The sequence below is a fragment of the Passer montanus genome, unplaced genomic scaffold (genome assembly GCF_014805655.1).
Source record: "Passer montanus isolate IOZ18808 unplaced genomic scaffold, ASM1480565v1 scaffold29, whole genome shotgun sequence".
In the NCBI taxonomy this organism is placed as follows: domain Eukaryota; kingdom Metazoa; phylum Chordata; class Aves; order Passeriformes; family Passeridae; genus Passer; species Passer montanus.
In genome coordinates, this window is record NW_024367596.1 from 5742896 (window position 1) to 5769433 (window position 26538).

At 39.4% G+C, this 26538-nt stretch overlaps 1 long non-coding RNA gene across 1 annotated transcript; it reads left to right on the forward strand.

Annotated features, from left to right (window-relative positions):
• The first annotated feature begins 10308 nt into the window (after positions 1-10308).
• LOC120504364 lies at positions 10309-25934 on the forward strand. The gene is made up of 3 exons (XR_005628000.1): positions 10309-10396; positions 23501-23699; positions 25866-25934. It is a non-coding gene; the product is annotated as an uncharacterized LOC120504364 (long non-coding RNA).
• The last annotated feature ends 604 nt before the right edge of the window (positions 25935-26538 follow it).

A 26538-nucleotide genomic window follows, 5' to 3' on the forward strand; every position in this document is an offset into this window, starting at 1 on the left:
TCAGAGTAGAAAATGGAGCTGCAGCTGGCATGTTCAGGATGTTCAGGACAATTAAGAAACGTGGCTCTTCATTTACATCCTTGCTGCACTGTTAGACAGCCCCCAGGAAAAGCAATTCTGCATTTCCGTATCTGGATTTTGAAAGAGGAGATGGGAATGAAAGCTGTTATCCTCTGAGAAGAACATTTCCCGTTTGGTAAAGTGCAGCCATCCTTTCTGATGCATGGAAAAATTATTGGTGAATAGCAAATAAACCTTAACAAGAAATATTCATTGAAGGGAAAGAGGAAATAAGGAGCTCAAGGGTTCTGGTGTGAACACATACTTTTCAAGCAGATTAAAATCACCAGAAGAACATTTCTCTCTTCTCTGGCAAATGAGCTGTTTAACCAATGAAGTGTTGCATTCATTTTTGTTTCCTATGAAGGGAAAAAACAGTGGAATATTCTTATGGCCAATCTCTGGCAAATGAACTGTTTAACCAATGAAGTGTTGTATTCATTTTTTGTTTCCTATGAAGGGAAAAAACAGTGGAATATTCTTATGGCCAGATCTGCCCTCTGACTTAACAAACCCCAGCTGAGATTCAGAGACTCAACAGCTTATTCCACACCCACTGGTCAGGAGAAATCCAGACCCTGTCATGGTGCCTCTGGAAAATGGGTGGAGCTCACTTTACAGTCCTTGCTCTGAGGTTGTTCAGAATTGAAACCTGCTCCTTTCAGCACCTTTCTGGTTCACATCCAGAACTGTTCCTCCAAAAACAAGGCACAGCAGAGGTTTTTGCTGTAAGGGATTTTGCACTGGGTGCATGTTGGCTCTTCAGCACAGAGATGCTTGCTCCCAGGGCCAGCAGCTCACACCTAACCTTAGAGGTCATTCCTTCTCATACAGCAGAATGTTCCTATTGAAATGTCATGGAAATAAACAAGAAATGAAAATAATTCAATCTCACCCTGCTGAATCAAGCCAGGATACCAAACAGTGTGATCAGAGCAGCAGCTCCCTTTCCCTTTGCCAAGGCAGGTAATGGCAGAGCAGTAAAGGACAGATCTCTCACTAATGGGCCTGCCCCAGTTCTCCCTCAGCAGCTGGAATATTGTACCTGTGTACTGGATGTAAATGTCAGCAGCTGGAAAAGAGTGCCTGTGTACTGTGGCTAAATGTAGGCACATACATGTAACCATTTACTAGGACTCTGCTTTCAAAGTCTGGGGTTTTGTCTTGCCTCATTTCTTGAAGGCACTTTTTGGAGTGTGGCATCATGCAGAAAGTCTTTTCAAGATCTCCCTCAGTTCTAGGTCAGCACTGCTACAGAAACTCTCCTTAGGCCTAAACCATTTCTAATATATCAAATATGTGTAAATTCTATAGACAGAAAATATCTTATTTCCATAGTATTTTCTGAAAACATACTGAGAAGTCACTTAAAGAATTAATTGAGCCAGAACTCACATGCAAAAAATGTGCTTCCTTCTCTGCATTACAAGAAAGCAATTAGTGAACACTGGAGGCAACAGCTTTTGCTAATCAAAAGAGCTGAGTTTAACTTGTGTCTGCTTAAACAATTCTGTTTTGAAAGAAAAGGGAAAGCCAGACATACTACTGGACTATCAATTAAAATGAAAACATGCAATGCAATGCAATTAATTCCTTTTAAAGTAAGAATTTTTCATTCATAGTGCAAATGTGTTAGGAAAATGACATGGCTAATACCCAGTCTTTGAACACTCTTTTATGTGAATGACTTTTAAGATTCAGTCTTTCAAGTTCATGTCTGTTGGTTGTAAAATATTTTTTATTTAAATGCTTTTAGAACATTGACATCAGATTTTCATTACCTTTTTCCATCTTGATCTTAATATTGATAGGGTTTTCCATCTTTGCTTCACCATCATATGCTCTTCATTCTCCATAAGAAGAATCTGGTAAACTTTAAATAGAGGCTTCAAGGAAAATAGGTCTTTTACAGTTATTGCTGCATTTGCCTGGATAAACATTGTACTTTTTTTCTTCCTCCTCCCTCTTTTTTTCTTTTACTGTTGTGACTTTATAAAACATAGGGAAAATTCAATTTAACTTAATATTTTAAAACATAGTAAGCATTTTTCATGTTGCAGACTACAGCCCCTATAGCTTGTCCTGGCAGTTGTATTTCCAGCCATAATAGCTCTGATTTAAACTTTAAATGAAACATCCCTACACAGGATTTGTTATTATTCATTTATACATTAGTATTGAGGAAAAAAAACTCTTCTGGAATCTGGTGAGATCCAAACTGAATTCTTAACTTTGCCACAGATTTCTTGTTTGTTCATGGGAATTTGTTAAGTTTGTACACCTAAGTCCTTTGATGACATAAAAGTTACACAGTTGTAATAGCTATTACTGTATAGTTATTTTTATCAGAGCAGTCAAAACCTCAAACAAGAACTTAAATTTTTAATTTCCCTACAGTCTTTTGACAAAGCTTTTGTCTCCAGCTGAATGCAGAGAGCTTGGTTGTTTGACAGATGCATTTTAAGGGCAGGTGAGTACTTTTCATGGTTGGTCCATCAGTATGAACCAACCATTATACTGGCAGGCTAGTGAAAGTTGGCCTTTAATGATCATTTTAGTCTTGGGGTGAAGGATTGAATTCAAAGAATCCTTTCAGTCCTGTCCTGTCCTATGCCTGTCTGTGTCTAAAGTAACCTATCATAGACTGCTAATGTTCAGTGAAAGAAGGAGATGCAGCAGCCAAAAACCTTCAGGTTATTTTGCTGTAGTCTCCACAAGGATAGAGTTTAGAGAGAAAAGAATGTATAATCTAATGTTTTGCCTGAGATGCAATGTCTGCTTTCCAGATTATCAAAATGTCAGTGGTATATTTTTGCAGTCTGTTTTCTCTTTCTAATTAAGTTTCCTGTCTCCCTGTCATGCTCCCACCCCCCACTACCATTTTTGTTCATCTCCCTCTCAAAGGTACAGAAGGAACAGGCCAGTTTTCCTCCTGCTGTGAAGTTAAAAAACTCAAGATAGTGTTAAATTGACATGGGCTGTGCTGCTCTGCCAGTCTCTGAAATGTCATTGCCTGGGCAGCCTGCTGGGCTCAGCTCAGCACCACAGTGCCAAGACTGCTAATAAAAAGAGAAGAAAGGTTAATGAAGGAGGGAGGGGATGGAGGATGTATTATTATCCAAAATCAAGTTGTCTGCTTTCTATCTGTAAGGCTTGCTCAAGGCCTAAGGCTTTGATTTTTAATTCTTTATTTTTCCCCCTTGGCAGTGTTTCTATTTAGTTCCCAGGGTAGACCACAGTGGGTTCACAGGACTAACTCCACTGTCTTGCTTTCAGCATTGTGTCCTTGGCTTCTCCAGTAGTCCTTGAAGTTATGAGTGAGTTATCTTCAGCTGGCCCTGTGTGATTGCAAGGCGTAGATGAGATTTTTTGTGGCTTTAGAGATCTCTGTTTCTAGAAGCAAGAAGCTGAGCATGCCCAGGGCCCTGATAGCGGAGCTGCCTCTTGTCCCTCCCAGTGCAAAATGTTCCGTGCTCTTATTGCTGTGTGTTTGTGGTGTGAGGCTCTTGTCACAACAGGCTTATTTCTCTGTTCATGTTGGGTGCTTGCTCAGTATTTTTGCCTGTTGAGCTCCACCAGAAGCTGCTGTGAGCAGCCTGTGAGCAGTGTAGGGGCTGACTGGAGGAGAAGAAAAGGCAAAGGCCATTAGACACATTTTCTCTCCTGTCTACCAGTGCACAGCAGCTCCATTTCAGCTCTGACACACCAGGATGCTGCTCCCACCATCTGTTACTGATCCTCTCCCTCCTGCCATGCCCTTGTGTGTTGTCAGATCTGGTGTTTGTGCATTTCTTCCCACACCAGCCCTAGCTCACACACAATTCCTTCATACCAATACCCTCTGTACTCTGAGCTTAGACTGCAGCTGGTTCCTGCTTCTGCCTTGTGTCTCTGATATGATCTGACCTTTCTGGACACAGGAAACAGATCTGCCCTTATTCTCCACCTTCTGCATCTGCTTTTGTCACTGCAGTCACAGCTGGCTTGTTCCCACCAAAAAACCTGCACATATTAGGATTGTTGTGGGTCTGGGCATCTCAAGCCCATGGATTTGTTTTTTATGGTGAATTTGCAGTGTTAGGATATTGCTGGTACAAAACTCTGTAACTTTCAACTGCAGCTGAGATGGAGACAGTTAAGTGTGTGTCCTAGGGTGAATTTTTATTTTTAGAATTATGAAAAATAACTTATTTACAAAGGTAAGGATCTGTCTTACGTCCCGTTCCACCTTTCTTTAGTAACCCCCTGAAAAGCAGACAGGGAGGCTGACAGAAAAATTCTCCACAGCAACAAATAACAGGTTGGAATCTGACAGCTAGAAAATATTCTTAGCTGTAAGTCATACTTATGTTAGTGAAGAAGTCTGAAAAAGTCCACTTTTTTACTTGTTGAAAAGCTGGTCCCAGCGTAGGTGATTGCTGTAGTTATTGCTTTTTTTCCCTCTTACTATAAACTGTTTTGCAAATATTTTTTTACTGATTTTTAAACAAAATTTTAAAAAAATTATATCACAATGGAAACAGTTGCAATTTTTGTGAGACCAGAATAAAAATGTGTAAATGGATATGCATATAAATACATCAGTGCAGGTACTCACTCATCAGTGTATCCATACAGATACACAGGTTTACCAATAGATCTGCATCAGAGAGAGACCAAAAAGACCAAGTCTTGTTTATCAAGGTTTATTAAACTGAAAGTCCCCAAAATTAAAAACAAGAACTGTCACAACTGGAACAAACTAAAGAATTCACAGAAGCTGCTGCTGTAGGATGTTTTCCTTTGTTATTTGAAAAATGACATTTTGTTTATAAAATGAGTGGGAGGAGAGAAGGTTATTTTTTTAATCCTCCACTGCCATCAGTACATTGACAATAGAGAAAAGTATTTAAAGAAAAAGAAAACAATGCACCTTACCTGAAGAGCAGAGGGGATTTGCTGTTTGTTTTTTGATTTTAACTTTTTTAAATTAAATTCTTTGGACTTGGGAAAAATACCAAAACAAAGTTTAAATTCAGCAGTTACAGGCATTCTCCAACTCTCAGATAAGCCAATGGAAATCCTCCCATTGACAATCCCTGTGCATTGCACAGTGCTGGAGGCAGAATACACGATGAGAGGGAAAACCTAATCTAAGTGTTATGAGTAGATACACCCAAGTGTTGCATAAAATGATTTTGTAGAGTATTATGCAGTGTAGTAAAAATGTATGACAGTAAAATATGACTAGGGCTACTATATAAAAACACCATAGAAATAAAATCGTTTAGAGCAAAATAAAGGAAATAGAACCAGATACTATTGACAAGGAAGTAGAATACTGTGGTAAGAAGGAAAAAAAAAACATTCTAAGCTGAGTTTTTTGTTGAAAATAATTTAATATACAACTTTATATTTTCAGTTATAAAGGGCAGTGTTTTAAAGCCTTCTTCAAAGAACTCCACTATTGAGACTAACTCAAAGGAACTTTGAAACAGAAGAGCAAAACTGCCTTGAAGGCAGGGAGCAAGAGCTCTAATTTGCTTTGGAGAAGCTGAAGGAACAAAACTCGTGCAGAGATCCCTCCCATTCCCTTAACTTTTATCGAGATTTTTCCCAGGCTGCTCAGAAGGTGACTCCCTGGGGCACATTTTGCCAGCCCCCATTATCAGCTCGAGTGGGCTGAGCTCTGGCACTGCTCGGTGATGGGTAATTTGTCAAGGAGGGAGCGTGGCTGCTCAGGCGTGCGCTGATGAGTGTGCACAGATCCCACATCCTGCGTGCCACATCAGGCATTTAATTGTTCTGATTGTGCTCTTATAAACTCCTTGCAGCCTGTTCAATAAGCTGTTACTCTCATTTACATAAACACTGGAAGTTTGCTCATGCTGATGCTGTGTCCCCATTGCACTTCTCAGCTGAAAAATTAAAGGCAGGAGAAAAGAAAATTCCCTTCTCCCTCTCAGAGGCCCATCCATGGGGACATCAGTTCCTACAGAGGCTGTTGTGTTTTGTCAGACCCTAAAAAGGGCCATGTGTCACCTATGCAGAGTACATGAGAATGAGGCTCATGGCTCAGAGTAGTGATTCCATCTGATTTTCATTTTTTTGCTCTAAACCTTTTGAGGGAGGTGGTGAGAGAGGGGATCGAGTCTCTCTGTTTTTTGATCAGGGACAAGCACAGTTTCAGGCATATTTGAAAAATGAAGATTCTGCTTCATTTATTGTTTCTGTTTAGAACGGCAAAGAGAAATTATGTTCCACTGAAGTTCAGTGTCTCTAATTGTAATTAAATTTCTGACAGTGAACAACTGAATTTGTACTCATAACTAAGAAAAAGTTTGCTGGTTCAGCTGCCTGTTTTTCATGAACTTGACTGAATTGGCATTTAGAATAAGAGGCAACACAAGGAAAAGGCATCTCTTCTACTTATGGGAAATAAATCTTGATTTCTTTTAAACATTATTTAAATTAGACCCTTCTGGCCATATCCAACCCTGCTCTCATTCTAACCAGCAGTTTCAAAAGATAAGTGAATGTCTATAGTCCCTTGTTTTTATGAGCTGCAGTTAAAAATCCATGAGTTTTCTTTATGGAAATGGTGTCTTTTGAAGCTATTCATGAATTGCCTTTTTTTCTCTAGGTTATAGGAACCACTGAATTAATCCAGAAATTCAAAATCCACATCCATTTCTATCATCATTGCTGGGTTTGCTTAAGTTTAATACTTTCCTTGTCAGCTTCTTTTGTCTACTTTAATATGATTTTTATTTACTCTGTAGCAGCAAATACCCAGAACACCTATATTTGATTGAAACTTTACCATCTGTGATCTTCATATGCGTGGGACATGTCTGGTAAATCGAAGTGTAACACTTTCCTGTTTTGCTGTGGCTGCAGATGGGAATTCCTCTTTGATGAGCAGTTGATTTTCCCAAGGTGCTGTAGGATCATAGCAGTGCAAGGTAGCCTTGGTGTCCTCCAAATGCGAGTCCTCAGTGTTCTCCAAATACACATCCCTGACTCAAGGCAGCTCTCCTTAAGATTTTTTTCCAACTACATTTTAAAGAGAACTGAACAGACCTTATGAAAAGTTTTGGTGAAAATTTCCTGGCATTTATCTCAGTTACAGTCCAATATCTACTACTTAACTGGCAAGAAAATTAGATTCCTAGGAAACCTGCTGCATCTCTTTTTTCTATGTGAGGCTAAAAGTCAAGAGCAAAATGGGATTTTTTTGCACGTGATGGGTGTGTAGGGTGGGTGGATCTGGGTGTGCAGAGGCTGGAACCAAAATGTGGAAAAATCCCATGCACAGGCACTGGCTCTGACTGCACGTGTGCCAGGATGGGTACAGATACCAGCACTTCACCCAGCATTTATCCCACACTGTTTCCACCCCTCTTGCATATAGTGGGTGCAAACTACTACCCTTATGAATGTTGTTACTATATTAACTAAAAGCAGACCAGATCCTAGTGTCTTGTGGTAGAATTCTGTGTCTGGGATTGTCAACCTGAAGCTGAAGATGGGAATTATGATATTTTAGGTAGGATTGGCAATGATTTTGGAGAATTTAGGTGAATCTTCACTTTGTTCTGTTTGTCAGGAGTATGGATAACCTGATGAGTCAATGGAGGTGTATCTAAACTAACCCCTGAAGAGTTTTGCTTTATTGTCCTTGATAGCATTAAAACTGGATAGTAATTTTGGTGAACATTTTTACTATGTAGGTATTGCTGAGATCTGTGTACTGAGTGCTATTGCTGAAACAAAGGTAAGGAAAATGTAAGGACTTTTGAAAGAATCAAAGGAAGAATTCCAAATGTTCTCAGAATCTATTAAAAAAATGTAATTAAGAAAGGGAGTATGCAGTTGTCTTCCTCCCAGAAAATAAATTGCACTGCAGGAGATTTATGGCAGTCGTTGGGTTCAAAAGCATAAGATGAATCCCTTCAGGTACCAGTGGGTATCTGTAGGAAAAAATCTCCAGTGAGAGGAAGGTGAAAGGATGAGGATGCTGAGATCACAGGCTGTATAATCAGCACCTTCATAATGAGAACCTTTACAGATCCTTTGTTGATGCTATGGAATGAACATCTATCATATTGAATATACACATTCTTGGGGAAGGAAGGGAGTCTGAGAAGGTAAGAAGTACAAGTTTTAATTTTAAAAACACAAATTTTTCATTTTAAGAGCACTAGTTGATTTTCAAGTGTTCTGTGGGATTTGACATATGGTTTTATTAGGTTAGCACAATTATCCTGGAACCACTTATGGACAGCACTGACAAATGCAGCTCTTGGGAGCGTGATTACAAGAAGACACTTAATGTTTCTCAAGTGTTGTCTTTAGTAGTACTTGAGCAATTGACTTTGCAGAGTAATGAGACATCATCTCCAGACTATCAAGATTTAGCCAAGTAATTATTTCTTGAGCTCTAGTTCTGTACAAATATTTAGGGGCTTTTTCAGTGCAGTCACATTTGAATTGTAAGAGATGCTCCATGGCTGTAACTGCACAGGGATGGGTTTATTTGCTTGGGATTTTTTTTCAGGCAGATGTTGGAGCACTTCAGCAGGCAGATATGATGTTTGTTTGGTTGAAGTGCCAAACTGGCCAGGAGCCTTGTGGCAGCAGCAGAGTTGTTTTGATTTCGAGATAATTCACTCTGCCTTTCCACAGGCTTTGGGAGCTCGGGCTCAGTGCCCTGCTAACGGGGCTCAGCTCTGGAGCTCCCTTGTGCCCAGCTGGGTGGGAACATGGGGAGTTTACAGCAGACACCATGTGGGCTTACCTCCACTATCTTTCTCTTCCCCATGGTCTAATCCAAACCCTAATGGAGTGATCCCCCATTTATTTCATTAGTCTTTCAGTCAGAACATGGTGGAAAAAGAAATTCACCAGGACTAGGGTGTCCTGCTGCCAGGAATTCACACCACTGAGCTTAGGATGTCTGTCCTTACTGTGTCACATTTCTCTGATATTTTCTTCCTTGATATAATACTTTATTTTTCTCATAATTACAGCAACTACGATTACCACTTCATGTCAAGTATTTTGCCCATGACTAGTTTTAACGTGTTTTAAGCTGTTTGTCTATCAATGCCTAATAAATTCTGAATGTGCAGCCAGTTTTTACCAAATCTAAAATGGCAGAAGTTATCTCAGAGTCACTGAGTTTCTAAAACCTGTAGTAGTAGTAGTAGTAGTAATAATAATAATAATAATTTATAATAATAGGCAGCCAAGGCAGAGGTAGGAAACAGAATATGTAAATTTAGTGGTTATTTGTGAAGGAATAGGGGCAATAGGATCTTAGTTTCCTGTGACTGGAGAGTGGATATAAAGATTCACATTAAAAAAAAAAAGAGAGCTGATGATTTATTGAACATAGAGTAAGCTAAAAGCAGAGACTCCTTATTTTACTTTACACAAGTCCCTTAATTTGTGCATTATCAAGATTTGAGACTGACTTTTGCAGGACATTAATATGAAATAGGGTGCAACTTGGGCTGTTTGCCTTATGTAATACATTTTCTGAAATATCTACATATTTCAGTACAAATTCTTCTAATAACTTTAGTAGCTATATGGATAATGAAAATTGTGTTAAATTATGTCCAAATTTCTAGAAGGTTCACCTTGTATTATTCTATCCATCTTGTTTAATGCCTGAGGCTGGTGGGGCTAAACAACAGATTATTTTCCTTTAAGCATTTAATTTTGAAACTCTTGTCAATAAGAAGGGTGTGCCCTGTGTTATCTTGCTTGTTGAAAGACATAATTGAAATCATAATAAGCTAAGTCAAGGAGCTCTGACCTGACATTCAGGCAGAATTGGAGTTGGTGAATCCCTAGCAGGGCACCCTTGGTCCAGCAGCTCAAGGCTGCGGCTCATCACACCCACCCATGGTGAGTTCCAGTTATCTCAGCCTAACTCAGAAAAGCCCTGGAAGGGATATCCCAGTGCTAGCCACAGGAGTCAACCACTGCTCTGAATCAAGAGCTGTGTGACAAACTCTTGCCTGGAGTTAATGTTTATGGCTGGTTTTATAAGCTGCTGGAAAGCAGGACGTATTGCTACACTCTGAAATATAATGGTGCCTGTGACTGGTGGTATAATAAACTGCAGAGCCTCCTCCCAACCTTTTGGATTAAGTAATAAAAGAAAATGATTAAGAGTGAAATTCCATCATTTATCTTTTGTTGAATAAAACACTTTTTTTTTTTCCAATCCCAGCTTGCTAACAGCGACAGCCATGAAAATGAATGATTTGGCTTCACCCAAAATGATGGATAATCCTGCTGGAAGAGCATGACAATGACAGACAGACATCTTCTGAAGGAGAAGGTAATAGAAAAGACTGACACTTTGATAGGCACCATGATGAACAAGGCCTGGGGGGCAGTGAGTTAATAGGTTAATAGAAGTGTTCCAGCTCTCCCAGCCCCTTCTATCTCCGTGCTCCTCTTAGAGCTCCTTGAGCAGCAAAACAACATGGTGAGCACTGGGAGGAGAGATGATTTTGTAATTCACCAATGTGCTTTTTTGTGTATTCCTTAATGCCGTGGTGAAACACAGAATTCAATATTTCCTTAAGTGAGGCGTAGGGAAAGCCCACCCTGCTCAAACCTCTCTGGAGCTTTGCTTTTACCTCTTCCATCTCTCAGACACTGCTTGCAGGAAGTACAATGTCCTGAGGGTATTGCACATGTTGAATTTAGTCACCTGGGAAATAGATTGTTGGAGCCCTGCTGAAGTTGATGGGGCCACATTCTGACATGAGCTAAACCAGAATTTAGCCCAAGTAGTTTTATTGATGTCAACAAAATATGTGCCTGACTCCTTGGTCAGCTGCCAACAGAAATATTTGCATGTTAGGAAAATAAGGAAGATTTATTCAAATTATTTTAAAAATCTTATAGTTTTCCTATTTATTTTCATTTTTTCTCTCATAAAACTGTGGGTTTTTTTATTCTGATAACACAAAATAATATCTATCAATGAGTATTTCATTACTTATTGTACATATTTATTTCTTTTCCTTATTAATGCCTGTTTAAAGAGGTTAGGACTTTGCAAACTCCACCATCTTGGCTAGCAATTAAGCTAACATATATTCTACAAGCTTTTCACGTATTTTGCATTATGGAATATTTTGGTTTGAACTAAGAGTTTCTTACTCGGTTTTTGCAACCAACTACAAGAACAGGTCTTGACATGAATGGCTTGTACAATTTTACAGTTAAATTATCAATATAAGTCAAACTAACATGAGAAGAGTAACATAAGTGAGTAACGAGGTAAATAAACAGAAGAAATATAGTGTCAATAAGCATGCTTTATAACTAAAGGAATTTAAGCCAATATATTTCAGAGCAAAAGAATGTGATGCACAGTTGGCAAAGTCTCTCTGAGACTATAATGAAGAGTCATAATGAAATACTTGTCTCTGTTACTACTAAGAAATAATGTATGGTTCATTCTGTGGGCTGGTGGAGGACAGATCAGCTCCCTGACATGCTGCATTAACTAGGACATACAAAATCCTTCTCTGTACTTATCTTTTCTCTTGCTTATTTATTTTTAATGCTCCTGGACATGGATTGTCAACATGTCTGCCTACAGACACCGCATTTCTGTACAACCTTAAAAGGATTCATGTAATCCAAATAAGCTTGGGGGGTGTATTTTGTAAACACATGACAAATGCCTTTATTGATAGACTTGTAGTCTGGCTTCAGGACACAGCTGATATAAAATACAAAGTACATGTTGAAAAGGACGTTTTAATTAGTATATCTAAACTTCTTATTTGAATGCAAAAATGTTTACCTCATCTACCAGTTTTTGTGCTGACTTTTTTATTTAAGTGTTTTCATTAGGTGTATCTATTACTTCCTCTTCATGTGCAGGAGCATTTCTGCTTCTGTGGGATGTAACAGGGGTGCTATGCTGTTATTGAAAACAATGCAGAGTTACACTACCTCAGGTGTAACCCCAGATTTAGTGCAGACCAAGCTGGTTTACATCACTCTCAGGTGTTACTTGGCTTTCTGGTACATGGCTGCAGGCTGCTAAGCGGGAGCACTGTGAAGCAATTTCATATGATGGAACAAGATTATTCAGAATTACAAATCCCATTACCCTGCTGGCCTCTGGCCTGACCCCCCTACACCAAGCCACAGGTTATAGTATGTTAAAACTAGGTCAAAACAATGTCAGAACAGAATAATTCACAGCACAAAGTGTGTCCTGATGTAGAGAATGCGAGGACATACTACAGACCAGGAAGGGTGGCTAAACTGATCTCTGTGCTTTTGGAAGTTATTCCAGTGCCAGACAATGAGGATGAATCACACAGCAGATTATGAGGTTCAATCTGTTTTATTTCTTCTCACAGGATATTGCATATATTTTACTCTGTGGTTCTTATGAATTAGTCAGTAGTGCCTGTGGATGGTACCACAATTAAAAGCCTCTGCTCCAGGGAATTTACACAGATAGTTTACACCATAAACAGAGCACACAACATAGTACCAGACAGGTACAGTGATCAGAAACAAGGTGATCCAGAGCTGAACCTCATGGGTATTATCCCTGAACCTCATGGGTGTCATCCCTGCCTCATTTTCTTTCTGGCCATAAGCAGCTTAATTCTATCTTTCATTTATAGAACCTAAAAATGTTTGTTTCAAGGGCCGATGCAAGTCAGTGTTATATTATATTAACTAATGATCCATGGAAAAGGCAAGCCATCCATCTTCCTGGAGCAGGTCACTCCATACTTTTGTACTTTGGCTTTCCATCTATAGAATCTAAAGAATTACTCTGAATTTCCTTTGTAAAATGCCTGAAAGATGCAGAGAAGGAGGAGAATGCCACACTTCTGGAGTGTCAGCCCATATGCCCTGGTACACAAGGCACTGCTGTGGTACATGGGAGATGAAAAAAATATTTGATTTCAGCTCGTTGCCCTTTCAGCATGTGCTGGCAGTGACAGTCCTGGCAGGGCCATCACAATCCCTGTCCCACTGGCAAAGAATGGAAGTGGAGGGGCTCAACCAGCTCTGGATTTACTGCTGACAGGAATGTGGAGCTTAGATGTACTCCTGGCTTTATGCAGATCTTCAGGGCTGTGGTGAATTACATGTACACTTCAATTTTAGACTGATTTAGAGCTTGTGCTTTTTGTGCTATTTTTAGCCTAATAGGTTCATGGGCTTCGTATCCATAAAGACAATTCAAGTAATAATAGTAATGTACTGTAGATATCTGTGTTTTTACAGCATACTGACTGCACAACCCGTTGGTACTTGAAAACAGAAATGTTTTTGAAACAAAACCCACTACACCTTTAGTCCAGCACAATTCCCAGATCACAGATTGTCCATCTCTTTCATTTTTAGTATGCCCTCAATGTCAATTACCTTTTTAGTTTACTGGTTTTCCCCCAGAAAAACAGAGTTAGCATTAAGCTGTGTTCTAAAAGAACAATCTGATCTGAATGCTAAATTAATACACATCTATGCATGCACATATATCTATTTTTCACTGCGAGGCACATATTTCAAATGTATCAAAAGATTTTGTCATTTACGTATGAAAATTAATTCATAAATCTTTTTTGTATTTACAGCAGCCCTGACAGAGTTTATCAAAAATGAGCTGCCTTACAGAACTATCAATGGATTAATAAACAGAATCACATCCAATATTCATGACACAGGAGACAAATGTAAACGGTCAGGCAACTCCATCTTTTTATTCTTGGAGAAATGTTGTTTTTTCCATAACTTCTTCTTGTAGGTTTTGTTTTCTCGTTTCATAACTGCTTTAACAAAAGAACTGTGCCATCAATTTTGCTAGATTGCATTATTCATGTGGAGGTAATACACACCAAATTCAATGCACAAAGGAAAGAAATACAAAAGAACCTTCTATATTATTATTCATATAAACCCAAGAAAACTTCCAAAATCATGCTGTCCTGTTATATTTATGACCCAATAATATTTTCCAGCTATGTAGTTCTTAATGTCCAAACACATCTTGCTGCCGTGTTGCTCAGAGGAAATCTTGGTATCCATTTGTTTATCCTGATCACCTTTACAACTTGATTTTGCTCTGAGACCCAGGCAGCCAATAACGAATTTGAGGAAAGGATCATTCTTACACTCAGATCTGTGACCTGAGCTGCTGATTGTAATGGAAGCTATTAGCCTATTCCAGAGGAATATGAAAATGAAATCTTTTGTTAGGGTTGCACTCGTGCTGGACTCTCCAGACTCTTTTTGAAGGCCATTTTTGTGCTGATGGTATTAACTTTGTGGTGATCTTGGAATGAGGTTTCCTTAGCTTCCCCTAGAAGCAGACCTGTCTGATCCAAAGAGTGCTCAGCTTCTTGCTCTTATTTACCTGTCAGCCTGCTCATTTTTGCTGGGATCTGCCTTAGTGGTGAGCCCAGCAGTGCTGGGTCAATGATTGGGCTCAATGATCTTAAAGGCCTTTCCCAACCTTCACCTTTCTTTTTCCATCCCTTCCTTAATTATATTTCTGAGAAACCTCCCAATCTCACCTAGCTGGGAGCTGGGGAATTTATTGAAATCTTTGTTTGACTGCTGCATAATTCACATGAAGGTGCTTAATAATTTCTGGGCCAGATTCTAATCTGGTGGAAAAGGATGTGGATGTCAGTGTAGTGGAAGACCCTCCACTGCACAGAGGGTCTCCTGCCCCAGAGTGGCCATCTCAGAGTCACTGCTGCTGTTGGACTGTGGCAGATGCAACATTAAGCTTTTTGGTCTGCTCAGGTAGTGTTACCTTGCATTCAAAAGCAATTAGAGTCCTCACTATTGCACACATACCATTTACTTGCTTTCTAATTTAGTACTATACTGAGGATAAATTACTTTCCAACAGAAAATGTCAATGGTCTCATAGCAACCAGAGGTACCTGAGAGCTTTCCTTTCATGTTGAATCCCATTATAAGAGCATCAAGCCTGGTGCTTTATGCCTCATGTTGGTGTGAGAGATTGACTGCTGCACCCAAGCAGCAGAGCCAGTCTCTGGAATCTGCTCCTTGCACATGCTGGAACCAAAATCTGAGAGGCCACCAGCTTGTTCTGTCAGAAGTTGGGTGCTTTATTTTAATTAACTTCAACAATTGCTTCAACAGAAGCAGAAGGTTGTTTTAAATGGGTTTCATCATCAGATCTTTTATTTTGTGGAATGGCTTGATTTCGTGCTCAGAAAGTGTGAAATGAGAAGTTACTGCAAAAAAATCAGTCAATATTAACTACCTTCCAGCTGCTTTCCTACTGAAACCAAATGGTAACCAATGCTGCTGCAGTCTGATCCAACACAGACTATTGGAGAGGCAAAAATAATCTATTTTTTGTTTCTTATGGCTGTCAAATGTATTGCACCCTATAGACTGTTTCTGCCATGAACTGAGGAAAGACTATCTGCATGGGTTTTAAACTGGGATTCTCCTGGGGAAAAGCCAGCTCCTGCTTGGGCAGCCTTACCCTGGGGCTGTGCAGTGGTGCAGAAGGCAGGGAAAGCAGAAAGAGATGGGAAACCATTGCACTGTGAGGTGGTGACAGGTGATTCCTTTTGTTCCTACAGTACCTGGGATGCACAGTGGCACAAGGTTATATCTGCCTCAGCTATTGCCTCAAGACAGACATTAATTTTCAGTGATTTCTTCAGTTTTATAGTTCACTCTCCAACTGCTGTGTGCAGGTTGCTCAGCCTCATTAGGCCCAGCACTGTGTGAGTTTGTGTTTCTCTCCCCAGAAAAAGGAGAGCATTTGGGAGTCTTGTCCTTGAGCAGGTGCAGAAGTTCACCTCAGCAAACCAATGCTCTGCAAATGTGCAAGCAGCAGAAACATAGGAGCTTGCAAATGCTTTATATTAGTGGTATACATACTTTTTTTCTCAGCTTTTAACACAAATTAACTGTTTATTTCGGGTTTTATTGACTGGCTGTTACAGTACTTAGAAAGTTTTGGGGTCAATATAATGAAAAAAAAGCGACTGACTTCTGGCTTTGCTTCTTTGGTCAAAAATGAGTTATGGTCTCAATAAATCAGAACATAAAGTAAGAAATTTGTCTTTGTTGGGCTTTGTATGTGGAAAGAAATGAGCTTCAGCTGATGTGGGATTTGGCAAAATTAAATATGCCTGCTGGGAAAAGCTGTTGTTGGATATTATAAGAAAAGATTGATTTCAAAAAGCTCAGACTGTTGTATGAACAATCACTGAAATCAGTATTTTTATACAGCAAAGGCATAAAAATTCCATTGAAACAATGAGTCACAGTTTTTTCATAGAAACAGGATTCCAAAGTACCTTGAGAAGAATGAGGCAGGTGCCCCAGGGTTGGCATAGTGATGAGCTTTCCTCTTACTGTACACCTGAACAAATGAACAAACTAAATTTGCACAATGCTCAGCATGGCTACACCTTCTGTTGCCTTTTCAGCCATATTTTCAGTGCATTTTTTGTGAACATGATTTTATTATCCTAAATGAAAAGCATATTTCATGCCATATCTGGACTCTTCCTAAAACTTTAATTTCCTTACCTTCAGCTTTACACAGCTTATAAAAGATAATTGGGCTGCACTTGTTTAGACCCTGTGCACTTGGATGTGCAGAAAATTATTTTCCCCAAGAAAAGCACCTCACAGCAGACTGGCTGTGTTGTCATGTTGTTTGAACTTAGATTGTGTTCTGGATAATCCTGAAGTGATCCCGAATTATTTTTTTGAGTCAGATTTGCGAGATACTAGTTTGCTTTCACTTAATTGTGTTGTTGGCCATGTGAGGGGTAAAACCAAGCATTTAAGTCTTTGACTGGCAGCTGTGCTTAGCCAGAAGTGCAGTTATAGGTTATATAAAAGTAGACAAAGGATCTTTTAAAAATGTTTTATATGTCGTGTTTGCATGTCACACATCACTTCATTTTTTATAAGGTCAGAATTATACTTGTGGACTGTGACTCGTAATCCATAAGAAATATATCTAGATATTTAAGATTTCTAACAGAAATGAAGCATGACAGTTGCAGAACTAAAGCTGATTCTTGTAAGAATAATAAATCCATGGAAATCATAGAAACACAGATCATTGCACAGATAGAGAGCAATATAACAAACCAATAAGCATAAGGATGCCCAAGGAGAAAAGTGATTATGAAAAATAACAAAGAACTTATGGTGGTCCAAATCGATAAGAAAGAGAACAAAAGAAAGTAAGTATGAAAATTGACTTGAATATTGGTACTTTGGCAGAAAAAATAATTCCCTCAGGCAACTGTCCATCTGGTGCCCAGTTTGTGTCACACACACCAAGGTCGTCTTAACAAATGTGTAACACATTCATGGCTAACAAGATTTGTAACCTGCATTGCTTGCTATATTTCTATTATGTTTATTTAATTGACTGTATTCCATTACAATTAAGCTGTGATTTCATAAGCTTCAGAATTTGTTCTGCTTCTATGAATTCCCCACCTTCCCTCCCAATAATTTTTTTTTTAACCATTTATGGCAGGAAAAGCTGAAGTGTTCGTGTTTCTGAAGAGTCTTAGGAAATGGTAATTGATTGTCAGTGCTGTGACCACCTTCAAAGTCTGCATTAGGCTGTTGGGGAACAGGGTATTTGTTTGGTCATCCCTTCAGCTCTTGGGATATTAGAAAAATACCATTATTACCATAACATCAAATGCAAAACCAAGGCTCTATCATAGCCATAATATGTTCAACTGAGTTATCTTTCTTCTCCTCCCTTTCCAGACCCTTCTCTCTGGAAGAGTCCACATTCTTTCTAGATCACTCCAAGATATGATTTGTTGAAAATGTATGCATGCTTTTCCTGTAAGGAGACAATGCTTTTTTCCAGTACTATGGAAAAAGATTGTAATGTGTGGGCTGCTTATGCAGCTCGCTCTGCAGGTTGGTCTATTGGGCTCTAAATCTGACCTATTATTTTTGCTTCCTTCAGTACATTGGCTTGCATTTAATGCCTCATCTCTTTTCCCTCATGATTTCAATGGCAAAATTTGCTCAGTTTTCATTATGGTAAAAATTCCTTTCAGGTTATGGATAAAAACAGAATTTAAAGCAGTATGGTGATATTAAAGTCTCTAACCGTTACAGATGAATAGCAGAATATTGGGAATGTTCCTGCTATGCTATCTGTGCTGCAGGAAAAAAAAAATATATGTACAAAGTAGAGGTACAAGAAGGTTTTGGAGGGCAGAGAAAATGCTTTCCAGTGGGAGATTTCTGTTGAGCTTATAAAAAAAGAAAGTTAAGCCTGTATAAACACCTTTCTGTGAAGAAAACATGAAATAATACAGGATTCTTTAATCTACCAAAGAAACATATAGCAAGAACCAGTAGCTGGGAGCTAAAGCAAAGCAATTTCAAATTAGAAATAAAGCACTTGCTGTTTTCTCTCTGTTTCACAGAGATGGTAATTAAACTTTGGGGCAGGCTAAGTTGCAGTAGAAAATGGTAGGCGTCATCTCTGGAGACTTTCAAATACAGTCTATATACTTTCTAAAAGTTATTTTTTGCCTGAACACAAGTAATGGGGGGCTCAATATCAGAGGTAATTGGATGGAATATAAGCATCTGAAACAAAAACTCAGTGTAGATGAACTAATCTCTTCTCCTGGCCTTAAATGTATGAAAATATAGATTACATTACTGCAATGTGTTTGTTTCCTACATCTAATTGGTTTTCTTTCAAGGCTCAAAAATCTTTAGTCGCTGCAGCTTGCATCACTAACCTTTAAGAATTCAAAACAATACTCTTTACTGCTTGCTGAATTGTCACATACTATATGTCTCTAAATCCATCTGAATGTGCAATTTCCAACTCCTGATTAGCACCAGGAGCCCAGTCAAGGATGACAGAACAGCATCCAGTTCTGTTGATCTCTACTGCAATTACAACAGTCAAAAGCTGCATAAGGGCCATCCTACAGCTTGCCTTTTCAGGAAAAACTGTTTGAAAACCTGTTATATCACAGGGGTTATTGATGGGAACAGGGTGATTGACATGAAATTTTTTAAAACCCAAACCTTTCTAAGATGAATTACAGCACAAATACGTTACCCACAGAGAATGGGCTGACTTCAGTGTCAATTTCTGTGGACAGATTCCCTACAAGTCACTGGGTAGGAAGTGCCACCACACACTTGCAATAGTTCCAATCCCATAGCAAGATGCTTTCTTGATTCCAAGGGCATAGTGCATATATTGATTTAAATTTTCCCTATTATCCCTGAACAAGTCAGAAACTGCACTGGGTTGGATGTGTGACAGTGAGAGTGTTCAGACAAATTGGTGGGGTGGGGTTAAGCCATACATTGTCTGTGTCCAAAATGCCCTATCAAGGAACTCAGAGGATTATTTTCTGAGGAGTGTCAGCTACTGTTGCAGTGCTGATTTAATACAAAAATGTGTGCACCAGCTCTGCCCTAATCCCCATTCTTCCTTCTTATGTCTTGGTGTGTTTTCTTCTATTAGCTCTTCCTACCAGAATGTGATTCCACTCTCTCAAACATTTTTTTTTGTTTGATTCACTTTATCTTCTTCCTATATCTGATTGCCACTGATGTCCTTTCTCCTAGAAGAGGTTTGATTCACTTTGTCTCATAGAGTATTTATCTTCTTCCTATATCTGATTGCCACTGATGTCCTTTCTCCTAGAAGATATATTCATCTATTCACATATTCACTATTTTTTCAGATTTTATTTATATCAGGTCGGTAGAAAAATATAATAAATTACTGTGACTCTGGAGTGCTCACAGGAATAAATTGTCAAAGATTTTTAATAAAATTATGCTGTCTTCTGAGCCAGGGTCTCTGTAAACAAAGGCATTACACCAAAATAAAACTTTCCTAAGTTCTGATGCAGTGAGGATGCCATGCTTTGGTTACTCCAAACTTGAACATGGATAGATCATTGGCAATTGGCTTTTCCCAAACCCTGACTGCAAGGAAGTTTTCATGGTCAGTGTTCCTATCAGCCCTAACTCCATGTACTCGTTGCTCCTGATCCAGTCCTGACTGCAAGGAAGTTTTCATGGTCAGCCCTATCTATCAGCCCTAACTCCATGTACTCGTTGCTCCTGATCCAGATTTTGTCCCAGTCAGGACAAAGTGAAGAGGGAATTCCCACAGAAAAGCCAGTGGTGCTTTACTTCCCCCAAAACACTTCCCCTTGAAAAGTAGAGCTGTATTAAAAAAAAAAACCGAAAAAAAAATGAAAAAAAAAACCCACAGAAAACCCCAATCAATACTGATTAATCTAAACCTTCAATCCCAAGGCAATCCATTTTGTGGGTGTGACTGCCAGCTGGTGCTGGTGGGACTCCTGAAGTTCAGAGCAAGTGTCCTCGGGTCCCATGGTTTTACATGTTTGAAGTAGGGAGCAGATACTTCACCTGAGAGTGCAGCTAATGCTAATTTTTTTTAAACTCTTCATTAATTTGAATCCTAACTCGCACATCTTGTTGTCAATTGAATACATGATCTCCTTTTTCCACCACATGCTATTATATAGGTACTTCTTGGGTAAGAAATTGTCTCTATTAGCATTTCTGTCATGCAGAACAAACATTCTGTCAGGGTTGGCAGCTCTTTTTTACTACAGATCTCAAATGTGAATTGAATTTTATATAAATTTCATGCTGTGACTTAAATTATCTCCCTTGAAAAATGACTACCTGTAACACTCCTTTTAGTGGAGAGTCCTCAAAGAATCCCAACTATGAGACTTGGTAGCAGAGTTAAAAATCAAGAAGCAGATTTAGGTGAAAGAACATTTTATCCAAAGCATTTGTCACAGTAATTTCAGCTGCTTCCATCGTAAGGAGGAAGGCTAGCTGTGATTTTTTAGAGTTCCAGGTATTTCTGATGTTCTACATTACTCAATATCAGTTCCCAGGTGTGAAACTTGGCACTAAGTTGTTAAATCCTTCTGCTTTTGAAAGCTGCTTCAAAATATCCTTCAAATGTAAGGAAGGATAATTTTGGAAATCCAATCAGCAACACATACGGTGTGCTGACTGTACTTTTATATCTCATATGCCTGCGGAAGACATGGGAGAAGCCCAGGAGAATCTTACATGGATTGTTAGTGCTGCCCAGGATTTCCCCCAGAGAGAATTGGTGGTGTCTCACCACAGACACACAAAAATAATTTTTGTTCCCTGAAATCCCTCTTTTGAAAATTAACAAAGGCCAATAACTTCTGTCTCCTCCTTGCTGTAGAGGAGGGAAACTGAAAAAGCAGTTGCAGGTTTGTGCACTAGGAAATGACATGATAAGAGCACTTTGCTAAACGTTTTTTAAAAAGCTTTTGTCATGTTAACTGGTACAGCACCCAGCCCAGAGTCACAATCATGTTCCCTGTTAAAGAGAATTGACTTAATTCATTTTCATGTTGTGACCTGCAACAGTTTAATTTACCTGAGAGCATTCTTCCTGTCAATACAGGCTGGATGGAAACATGAGAACTTCAGGTTATGCTAAGTGTCTGATTTGTGATGCAGTTTACCTCTGCAATGACTGCACTGTTCAAATTAATTATTACCAGATCATTATCTTTAGATGGCAGGCAGATGTTGAGGTTATGGTGTTTGTGAACCCTAAGCCTGTCTTTTTTTTTCTGTACAGATAACCAGCAGTTGCTATATAAATTGGAGAGCCAAGGTCTAGGCCTTCTGGCAGTCAATTGGTTTTGTAATTATCTTAGTAATAGTTCTCAATTATTATTCAGTAAAGGTCATCTTTTCTCTGCTAATGGGTCATGGCACCCCCTAGGGATCCAGAGATGGGCCAGTTCTCCTTTTTATCATGTAAATGACTTGCCATCTGTGTGCCACCCAGGTTCATCTAAGGCAGTTCTGAAAACACTGATTATTAATATCTAAGCTGCAGATTCTGACAGGATTGTAGAACTGTTTTAAAATATTTTTTAAAGATGGGCTGTGTGTCCTGAAATTTTCAAGACTGTTAAATGCCATGGACAGCTTAGTAGCAATTGTCTTCAAGTAATACCGTGATTAAAAACACAAACTTTTATTTTAACTAGTGGCATTTTTAGTTAACAAACCCAGATACCCTTTTTCCAACCCATGCCTGCCTTCATTTGTGTCCCATTGTATTTATTTCTGCTATGTGAATGCCTGGGGGAAGTTAAATTACCAACCATAGTTATTACACTTGCACAAAACTTCTTTATTCCCTTCTCTAGATCATGTTTACATTGCAGGCTGTGCTGAAAGTGAATAAAATGAAAAAGTCATCATTTGTTTCTACTCTATTGTAATAGCCATGCTGTAATTGGTGCTGTTTCATATAAAATTACCATATAAATTGTGCCATCCAAAGCTGCAACAGAAAGAGTATTTACAATAAATGGCAAATCCCTGTTAATTATTGATAGCCTAATAAACACACCATTATAATTCAGTCTTATTATTCATTATTAATAATAACTCTTATTTACTATTCATTGTGGAAGGATCAATTATGATTAACTGTTCTAAAATGAATGGTCCACATGCATGTTTCTATTTTCAGGGCCTTTTCCATTGAGGGAAAGGCTTTCTGTATTAAAATACTCAGTCCAACAGGACAGAACATGGCTGTACCCAAACAGCTTTACAGGCACCAGTGTCCTGGTCCTGGTGTCTGTGAAGAGCTGCCATGAGCTCTGTCAGAGGCAGTTAATGATTTTTTTTTTCTTTGGAGGTCATTACTTGGCCCAAAGGTGGTTGACTTTTGACCTAGGATGTTCTTGGCCCCCTGGGCACACAGCAGTTTAACTTTAATAGTAATGAAGCTTTGCTTTACTGCTTAGCAATGTCAGGGATCTCTTTTTAAAATAAACTCTGCCAAAAATTAATTGAGGCATTGTCATACATCTTGGTGGCTTCAAAGCTTAATTTTGCTGGGGAAGGAGGAGGCTGAATTCCAGGCATTACAATGACAATGTGTCCTTGTGTGGATCTGCAGAGTGACCATCAGGTGTCGTGTGAATGAAGATGTCTTCTCCAGAAATTATCCATTTATTGAGCCTTTGGCCTTATAATACTTTTTATGAAGGTGTAACCAGCCCAGTCTTTCTAGACTGCATTGCCAGAGTCAAGACTTTCACCTTCTGGTATTGGTATTGTCACTTTTGGCTGTAGGAAGAACAGGACTAGAAGTATTGACAGCCAACAATATTCACTTTTCCTACCAGGCTTTTGATTTTCTGACATCTCCTCCATGCATAACTCAACTGCCAATTTCCACTAAGAAATAGCACTAGAGAATATTGATTTCTTACAATGCAGACCAAATGCTTTCCTTCTTTGTTTCAGTTTCTATGCTTCTGACCAGACTTTGGCTGATATTTTGCTTTGTCACCCATTTCAGGTTTTTGATGCACAGGTAACTCCACCGTATCTCCTGTTAGAAGTTAAATGCTGCAAATTCCATCTGAGATGCACTGAGATAAAAAGTCACTGCCCACCAGGGCTCATGGGGTGTGCCCTAAGTGTGCCACACGTGGAAGTGCCTTGAAGTTTTCACAGTGCAGGAAAATGGGGCAGGAGGATGATCACTGCATGCCAAGGTGAGGCTTTCCTTCAGCTCTGACTGGATTTCACACTGATTTATCCGTGGGGGGTTAAAGTGCACTGTCTGCAGGCAGCATTCTTGAGTTATCCAGAGTTTCTTGGCACAGAGGAGTTTCTGCATATGCAGTTTTTGTTTGACAAGGGTTCTCCAATGTCTTTCCCCAACTGCCCACTTCAGAATTCAAAAATATCTGCAAAATGCTCTGTATTTTTCCATGATGTGCCAGTTCTCACCAGCTGTGATTTTCCAATACAGTGATGCACTATAAGGCAGCCAACTGACTTGTAAAAGGATATGAGTTTCTGTGCCAAGGAGAATTTAGCATAATGTTTCAACTGCAAATATAAAACACAGTTTCAAAGAAAGAAGAGAAGAAATTCAAAATGTATATAAATATGATATGTATAAATATTTTTTATTTTGTTTCAAATAATGTCTTTCTCTGCTGGGTGTATAGCATCTGAGACAACTGAACATTTTTAGCACATAAGAAATTATTCACTTAGTTTATGGACACAAAGCAGTGTATAAACCATGCAGCTCAATAAACACTTTGTTTCCAATTCTTATGTGCATTACTCTCTGACATATCTGGAATTATTCCAGAAACTCATATCAAGGTAAGTCCTGCCAGCAGAATGAAGTTACAACAGAAGCCTTGGGTAACTCGCGGCACCTTTGCCAGCATTGCAGGAGGAGTGTGCTTTAACACGCCTGTGCCTCGTGTTCACACCTCTGCTCAAGCTGTGCAAGGCCCTACCAAAGTGTCACTGCTTAACCACTGCCCCATTGCCCAGGGGAGGTGATGGCACCTTTGCCAGCAGTGCAGGAGGAGTGTGCTTTAACACCACGCCTGTGCCTCGTGTTCACACCTCTGCTCAAGCTGTGCAAGGCCCTACCAAAGTGTCACTGCTTAACCACTGCCCCATTGCCCAGGGGAGGTGTCTCACAGGCCGGGCTGCACAAGTCACACCTTCCTATCGAGGCGTTGACACATCTTAAATAAGAGCAGAATTTGCTCTCTCTTTAAGCGGTCAGTGGCCCTTAGCAGGGTGTTCTTAGGCAGCTCTCCCCACTCCTCGTGAGGTAATTAAATATTGATCTTGCCCCTTTTGCAGATGAAAATGCTCACGCTGGGTTTCAAGAAGGGATCACTTTTTCATGGTGTCATGGTTCAACCCCAGCCAGCAATTCAGTTTCACAGATCCACTGCTCACTGCTCCCTGGTGGGGCTGAGGAGAGAACCAGAAAAGTGACAGGCAGAAAACAAATGGCATGAGATAAAGACACTTCAGTAGGAAAAATAATAGCACACAGTGCAAAGCAAAACATGGAATTCATTCCCCACTTCCCATGGGAATGAATTCAGCCATGCCCAGGAAAGCCAGGCTCCATCACCCCTGAGGGTGGCTTGGGGAGACAAACCATCCCTCCACACGTGCCCTTGCTGCTTCTCCCCCAGCTGAGCATCACCCCATCAGGGATGGGACACAGCTGTCCCAGCTGTGCCCTCTCCCAAATCCCTGTGCCCCCAGCCCCTTGCTGCTGGAGGGGATGAGGAGCAGAAAAGGTCCTGACAGTGTAAGTTCTGCTCAGCCATAACTAAAACATCCCAATGCTATCAACACTTTCCAAAACACAGCCCCATGTTAGCTCTATGAGGAAAATTAGCTCTATCCCAGGCAAAAGCAGTACACAGTCTGTTACTCTACTTGATATCATTTTCTAATTAAGGTATAATTAATGTATAATGCGGTAGAAATACTAGGTAGGAGTAAAATTGTGACCATCTACTGTTATTGAAAATGTTCTATGAACCCCATTATGCCATTGTAAAATTATTCTCTAAATGTCAGTGATGTGAGGAGCACAAACAAGAAGTCTCTGTTATTAGACATGCTTTTATTATGCAGCCTAACTGAGAGCAATATTGTGTTTAAGAATAAGCAGGGAAGTAAAATATGAGGGATTTTGATCACAGAAAAATCAGTTTTACCATGTGCTGTAAATATTACTGAGGCAGCAGCATGCCTACTTTTCAGAAGCCAGAAAATGAACAAAACGAAGGGAGGAATATCATGAATCGTAATTTGCTGCAAATGCAAACTATTCTACTCTTTTCTTTTTATTTTTTTTTTCTTTGTTTTGTTTTGTTTTTAAGCAAGGTAATATACATATTTTGATCTGTTTTCTGGAACCTCAAAACATGGAGATACAGCACCAATGAGACTTGAAAGCTCCATCAAATGCCTGCTGAAAAGTGTCTGTTGCTGGCGCTACTGCAAGAGCTTTTGCTATTTTTTCAACTAACATTTGCAGCATTTCCCACCTAGTGCAGGAAATGGTGGCTGCTTGCATAAACATATATTTAAGGCTTAAAAGAGCCAGCTTTGAAGTTAATCCAACTGTTGGTGTTTACAGAGGAATGAGTGTGTCAGGAGAGAAGCTGCCTATTCCTCAGCTCTCTGTGGCAAAGCTGCCCTTGAATTCAGCAAGACAAGAGTTAAACTGAAATACAGCTCTGGTGCAGTGCACTCCTGCACCATCCTCCACCTTGCCTTTGTGTATGGTATAATTATCAGATTCATTATAATAACTCTTGCATATAAGTACTGTACTTACCCAAGGGCAACCTGGGAGATTTTATATTTGCAAGCCCCATTTTGTTATTCTGTAATAAAACTCTACACTGAACATAGGGTGGCACCAGGCAAACATCAAAATGTCTAATATTTAGTGGAAAAAGGATGAAGACTATGATATACTCCTGCAGAGGAATGAAGACTGGTAGATTGAAGACAACTAAATTAATTAAGCCTAATACATAATTATTT